The following is an 8,213-nucleotide window of genomic DNA, read 5'->3' on the forward strand; positions in this document are numbered from 1 at the left end:
GGGGCCCAGGATCCTCTGGTCCTCTGGTGGGCCAGTCCGACACTGCCCGGAATCAATGTGCACGCATGAGAACCATCAGGGGAGGCAGGGGCATACCTCCCAACTGTCCCTCTTTTGGCGGGACAGTCCCTACTTTTGGCCCATATCCCTCTGTCCCTCTTTGCCCCTTACATGTCCCTCTTTCTGACCTCCTAGAAATGAGATTGGCATTAATGTTGCTCTAGAAAGTGTCTGGTTTCTTACTGTTCAATAGACCCAAACTTGTGTATTATTCCATCATGTGGTGCAAGCTGGATCCTAAAAATTGTTCTATTCGGATGAGACATTATGGTCCCTGTCACACATCACTTCACTCATGCAGACCCATTGATTTCTATGGCCCCATACAACACATCAAGTCTTACGGATCTATTTTGGGGACATGATCCATGCAACAAAAAGTTATTAAGTCATTGTGCGTCCGTGTCACCTATTTGAATCAGTGGGTCCTTGCAAATTTGGACAGTTACAGGGTTACTCCTGTGTGAATGAGACCTAAGGACGCAGTCACACATCCAGGATCTGCTGCAGATTTGAAGATATCAATGCAACTAAATACATGCATCAATATGGAGCCGATCCTGTATGTGTAGATTTTCCTAGAGTGAACCACAAGTGTCCGTCTTTGGGCATCTAAAAAGTTGGGAGGTATACAGGGGGATCAGCTTAGGGGGTACTTCTGTCCAAAAAATAGTCCTCACTGGAAATTACGAATACGCAGAGATGTAGATACTCCTACACAGGCTGGCCTGCAAATGCAATAACTGGAAGATGTAGGAGGACACGGTGCTGTAGTCTCCACTATAAGGGGTCATCTCCATAGAGTCTTCTATGGTAGTGGTCCCCAAGTCTTCACACCAATTCTGGGCAAAAGGACCACATATAAGTAACAGAGGGGAGATGGTTGTATTAGGATACGAACCACGATCCATATCCTGCTCAGGACCACATGTGCCAAGGTTCTGGTGGACCTGAGGCATCAAGGCATTATGTGGGCTGCCATTCATGTAAATGGTCAGCTCAAGCAGCCCGGGACTCCAACTCAGCTATGCAATGGGGGACTGTGGTCACATGGCGCTCCTGAGCCTCTGGTAAGGGACGACTATTCTACAGCCTGATCTCCCACAATCCTCCATGTGGAGGCATAACGTGTGCACCAGGATTCATAAGCTTTCAGCCTTTAACACTGGGGTCAGATAGTGTGTGGACAAAAGGCCCTGAATTTTACAATTCTGTGAATGTTTCATTAGAGCCATTGGAAGCCAACCCGCGGCTGAGACCGACCAATTGCATTTCTGGCTCATCATCTTCAATGAACACAGAAAAAAAAAAAAACAGGAAAATTGCAATTATTGTCTTTCATGTGGTACCGCAATGGGGTTATCCCAAGGCATCGATTCTCTCTACTTCCCAGTGTAAAGGATGGAATGGCCATCCATGTCATTTTTTAATCAATATACTTAATAAGTGTAAGAAAACTGCAAGCGCTATCATTTGTGCGATACCGCGATGGGGGCTCCCACAGCGCCGATTCTAAGAACCAAGCTCTAGATTCCCAAAATCGAGGTGTCAGGACTTAAACAATAGAAAGTAAGTGTAATGCTGAGGAATCTCAATACAAAACACCCAAAATGTCGGCAAGACAATAGGGGTAGTGGTCTGAGGGGTAACCCTTACATAATAGCTGTAAGAAGTGACCTCCATGACTTTCGGCTCCTTAGACTTGAGGCCCATGGATCAATGTTTTACTTCAGTACAAAAATGATTTTGTTTCCACTGAAGAAACAATGGAGCCTTCTTATTCCTCAGTCTGAGGCTGTAGCCTGGGGCTTTAGAGCAGCAGATAAATCGCCCCTTATTCCCCTCCCCGGGCTCTACGCTCATATCGTAACATGGTAAATCAGTAGAACCACCGCCTCTCCATGTTTGTCCTATTCTTTTTTAGCACTTTCGATGCTCTGGCCCGAAAAACCTAATTTAACGGTGCACACCACAAAGTCCAAGCTGACACTGGGCCCCTTTAAGTCGACGGCTTTGAAGCTGCTTTCTGACATGTTTTTATCATGTGTCTTGTAAATATGAGAAATTAAGCTGTGACCAGGTCAGGATAATCAGCAGTTTATGAAGCATCCAAGGGCCGGGTCACATGGAGAGGACTCCCTCTCCAATAACACATCCACATCTCTCTGCCGCCCCAGGTTTTAGGGGGTAGAGGGAGATTTATAACCGATAAAAGATCCTGGAAGGAAATAAGTGCACACCAAGGCCAAAGACTAAGAAGAACCTGCGATGCCCGCAGCAACCAGGACAAGAAAGACCCTCTGTTTAAAGGAAATGTCTAGTTTTTGGTAATGAAGCGTAGAAAATTCATTTGAAAAGATATTGTACTGAAATGTTGTGTAAAAGTAGGAGGGTTATGTAGTGTCTGCTCCGAGCATCTCTCTATGGAAACCTCTCCCAATAGAAGAACATCAATCTACACCGAGTCGATGAAGACACTTGTAGACACTCAGGGGACAGAATCGATAAAGCAGCCGCCGCTGGATGAAACTGTCTCAGTCTTTGCTAAACAGGATGAGGAATATACCATTCAGCTATGTGTGGATTCTGGGTAATAAAATACGAATTAGGAATTTCTAGAACATTCATTAACTATGGGGAGGGGGGGGGGGACGACACTGCAGGCTGACCGTCAGGGATGCTTATTCACACTGACCGATGGGGGTCCTTATCCACACTCTGACCAATGGGGGATCCTTATCCCCACTCTGACCAATGGGCGTCCTTATCCACATTCTGACCAGTGGGAGTCCTTATCCCCACTCTGACCAATAGGGGTCATTATCCGCACTCTGACCAATGGGCGTCCTTATCCACACTCTGACCAATGGGGGTCATTATCCGCACTCTGACCAATGGGGATCCTTATCAGCACTCTGACCCCTGGGGGATCCTTCTCCGTACTCTGACTGGTTGGGGATCCTTATCCACACTCTGACCGCCAGGGATCCTTATCCACACTCTGACCGCCAGGGATCCTTATCCACACTCTGACCGCCAGGGATCCTTATCCACACTCTGACCGATGGGGATCCTTATCCACACTCTGACCGCCAGGGATCCTTATCCACACTCTGACCGCCAGGGATCCTTATCCACACTCTGACCGCCAGGGATCCTTATCCACACTCTGACCGATGGGGATCCTTATCCACACTCTGACCGATGGGGATCCTTATCCACACTCTGACCGATGGGGATCCTTATCCACACTCTGACCGATGGGGATCCTTATCCACACTCTGACCGATGGGGGTCCTTATCCACACTCTGACGATGGGGGTCCTTATCCACACTCTGACGATGGGGGTCCTTATCCACACTCTGACGATGGGGGTCCTTATCCACACTCTGACGATGGGGGTCCTTATCCACACTCTGACCGATGGGGGTCCTTATCCACACTCTGACGATGGGGGTCCTTATCCACACTCTGACCGATGGGGGTCCTTATCCACACTCTGACCGATGGGGATCCTTATCCACACTCTGACCGATGGGGATCCTTATCCACACTCTGACCGATGGGGGTCCTTATCCACACTCTGACGATGGGGGTCCTTATCCACACTCTGACCGATGGGGGTCCTTATCCACACTCTGACGATGGGGGTCCTTATCCACACTCTGACCGATGGGGGTCCTTATCCACACTCTGACGATGGGGGTCCTTATCCACACTCTGACGATGGGGGTCCTTATCCACACTCTGACCGATGGGGGTCCTTATCCACACTCTGACGATGGGGGTCCTTATCCACACTCTGACCGATGGGGGTCCTTATCCACACTCTGACCGATGGGGGTCCTTATCCACACTCTGACCGATGGGGGTCCTTATCCACACTCTGACAATGGGGGTCCTTATCCACACTCTGACCGATGGGGGTCCTTATCCACACTCTGACCGATGGGGGTCCACCTTACACGCTGGTTAGGAAGTTAGTCCCTTGGGTGAGGAAGGAATCTTAGCTGAGCTTCTGTGGAGAAAGGACACAGCTCAGATAGCTTTCCACAGTGGTCCTACCTGGGACCTGGCCCTCTGCCAGGTGCGATCGACAGAGAAGTCCTAGTCTTAGTCAGTACCCCCCATGGGTAGGGCGCAGGACAGAGCTCTCTTACAAACTTCTTTCTTAAAGTGCCTGTACTCCTAGTGATGCAATGCTAAACCCTTCAGGAGAGGACTAACCAACAGATCATCTCAACCCACGCCGAGGACTAGGAGTTACAGTGCAGGACAGTATCCATTATAAAAGCCAAAGAGCTAGGAACTGATCCAGATGGAGCAAAGTTACTGCAAAGTCTAGGAACTCCATCTTGCAGAGCGAGTGTCAGCAGGAAACCCTCAGCACTCTCCTCATCCCAGGTAACTAGGTCTGGGGCCTGTGTCACCCATTAGTACGGTTCAGCCAAAGCTAGTGGGCATACGGTGGTGTGAAGACAATAGGAAAGTCAATACGCAGGCACAGGTTGTCTTCTTCTTCTACAAGTATTCTTCTCTACACTCCAACATCCCAGCAGAGCACATTACTACTTGGGTTGAGACTCTCACGGCACCGTCCTCTCTACTACACTACCTCAGTACAACCTTATCACCTCTACTACATCCTACTCAGCACTTATCCCACAGATCTGGTGGTTTTACGTCTCAGTATTTATTGGGACTTTGTCTAAGTATATATATATATATATATTCCAGTACTTCTGTATTACCTGTTGCACATTTGCTAATAGTAAACCAAGTCAATGTTATCCATGGAGTCTGTGATATTCACCACCACCTGCACAGCATATACACCGCAACCTTGTGACATCTCCCCTTTCTGTGGTTGGCGGGTCCTACTATTACTCGGGAGGGTCATTACATCCTACTGATTGGTGGGGACTGTGTCTGCAAAAAGAGAGAGGACAGCGGATAGGATAGAGACTGGAGGGAAAGCACCTGCACCTGTAAGTGGACAAAACATCACATGTGACACAAAATAGTTAACCCTTTATTCTCCTTCAGCCGTGCTTCACATAGAACATGTAATACAGAGCAGCACCTAGTGGGGAAAATACTAACTACAGTAAATACCTCATCCCCATCTGTGTGAACCCAAGGGAGTTACCTTATTCAGGTCCAATAGAACCTAAGGGCTCGTACCCGGTACTACAGGTGTGTTACAGCACTATGTGGCGGTATTATGAAATCTGTTGGATCCTGGTATTTGCCACAGTACGGTCGGTCTGCACTCACTGGGATGTGGCGGTATTATGAAATCTGTTGGATCCTGGTATTTGCCACAGTACAGTGGGTCCACACTCATCGGGATGTGGCGGTATTATAAACTCTGTTGGATCCTGATATTTGCCACAGTACGGTGGGTCCACACTTGTCGGGATGTGGCGGTATTATAGACTCTGTTGGATCCTGGTATTTGCTACAGTACGGTGGGTCCACACTTGTCGGGATGTGGCGGTATTATAAACTCTGTTGGATCCTGGTATTTGCCACAGTACGGTGGGTCCACACTCAGTGGGATGTGGCGGTATTATGAAATCTGTTGGATCCTGGTATTTGCCACAGTACGGTGGGTCCACACTCGTCGGGATGTGGCGGTATTATAAACTCTGTTGGATCCTGGTATTTGCCACAGTACAGTGGGTCCACACTCATCGGGATGTGGCGGTATTATAAACTCTGTTGGATCCTTGTATTTGCTACAGTACGGTGGGTCCACACTTGTCGGGATGTGGCGGTATTATAAACTCTGTTGGATCCTGGTATTTGCTACAGTACGGTGGGTCCACACTTGTCGGGATGTGGCGGTATTATGAAATCTCTTGGATCCTGGTATTTGCCACAGTACGGTGGGTCCACACTCGTCGGGATGTGGCGGTATTATTAACTCTGTTGGATCCTGGTATTTGCCACAGTATGGTGGGTCCACACTCACTGGGATGTGGCGGTATTATGAAATCTGTGTGATCCTGGTATTTGCCACAGTACGGCGGCATTATTTGGCCGGCATGACTCTCCTATTAGCTTCATCTGGAATGACAACCTGTACATTAATGGGCTGTGTCTGTGTTGTTTCCCCAATTACACAGAACGTATGCATCGCTGACATCTACACCAGGAGGAACAGCATCTGAAATTACAGAAAGCTGATTTTCAAGAGAAAAAAAGGCTTAAAAGCAGCATAAATCTGCGGGCAGGACACTCTCGGCTTCCCGTTATTGGGTTGTAATTAGAGCTGGCGGAGCGGCGTGTTTTTCTCCTGCTCCTTTTATGTTCTAATATTTAATAAGCGGACTCAGAGAATTTAACAAGACAGATTAAAAAAACAGCCCGGACAATTGACACCCTCCCCTTTATGTTTTACACATAGAGCAATTACGGAGCCTGAAATGCGCGGTGTGTCTCCATGGCTGGAAGCGGCATCGTCTCAGAAAGCTCCTCATTGTCAGGGATTCAGAGTCTTCTTCCTCTCTGCTCGGAGATGTCTGTACGAGTCCGCAGGCTTCACGTGTTAAGCTTGCTGCCACTCAAACTCCATGCCCGGCCAGGAACAATGCCGATCTGTTTCATGGGCGGCATGCTAATTAAACTTCTGAGCCAGTTACACAGAAAAAAAAAATCCTTCCCTTGTGGTCATTTCTAAAGCCAAAAATATAATCACAATCTTTTAATTTCAGCTGGTCCTAACTGGGCGCAGCAGCCCCGCTCCAGTTCTGAGGGGGGTCACCGTGCCGGAGCCGTCCTCTATAGAACCAGCCTCTTGGTTTATGGCTATATTTAGGTGACCATTTCTTGTGGGCTTTATGTTTCTGAGGCATATCTGCTGCATCCCTCTCCTATGTAGGATTACAGCCGGCGGCCTCACTATGTACAGTACATAACCCCGGAACATGCATGGCCATGAATCTGCAATGCTCTCCCGGGTCCTCTGGAGCCCAGTATGGAATTCAATGACATGGGTGAACAAATAGCATTTACCACTATGTAAACTGCTAGATGTCTGTTCTACGACAACCATATCATACTCACATTTAGATAATTCTGTATTGGTGAACATAGTACAAATATAATACAAAGCAAACTAGAAAAACTGACCCTAACAATCCCTGAATCTTTCCCTAGAACTGTGCTAAAATACTAACAAACACCACTGACCCTCACCGTCCCTGTAACTATCCTTAACCGGGTATAACACATATATAACACATAACCGGGTATAAACACATATAAAAGAACACTGGGTATAACTCATATAAAGGAGCACCGGGTATAAACACATATAAGGGGACACCGGGATTATACACATAAAAGAACACCAGGTATAACACATATAAAGGAACACCGGGATTATACACATAAAAGAACACCGGGTATAACTCATATAAAGTAACACCGGGTATAACATATAAAGAAACACCGGGTACAAACACATATAAAGGAGCACCGGGTATAACTCATATAAAGGAACACCGGGTATAACTCATATAAAGGAACACCGGGTATAACTCATATAAAGGAACACCGGGTATAACTCATATAAAGGAACACCGGGTATAACTCATATAAAGGAGCACCGGGTATAACTCATATAAAGGAACACCGGGTATAACACATATAAAGGAGCACCAGGTATAACTCATATAAAGGAGCACCGGGTATAACACATATAAAGGAGCACCGGGTATAACTCATATAAAGGAGCACCGGGTATAACACATATAAAGGAACACCGGGTATAACTCATATAAAGGAACACCGGGTATAACTCATATAAAGGAACACCGGGTATAACTCATATAAAGGAGCACCGGGTATAACTCATATAAAGGAACACCGGGTATAACACATATAAAGGAGCACCGGGTATAACACATATAAAGGAGCACCGGGTATAACTCATATAAAGGAGCACCGGGTATAACTCATATAAAGGAACACCGGGTATAACACATATAAAGGAGCACCGGGTATAACACATATAAAGGAGCACCGGGTATAACTCATATAAAGGAGCACCGGATATAACTCATATAAAGGAACACCGGGTATAACACATATAAAGAAACACCGGGTATAACTCATATAAAGAAACACCGGGATTATACACATA

Source organism: Dendropsophus ebraccatus, chromosome 12 (assembly GCF_027789765.1).
Source record: "Dendropsophus ebraccatus isolate aDenEbr1 chromosome 12, aDenEbr1.pat, whole genome shotgun sequence".
Classification (NCBI taxonomy): domain Eukaryota; kingdom Metazoa; phylum Chordata; class Amphibia; order Anura; family Hylidae; genus Dendropsophus; species Dendropsophus ebraccatus.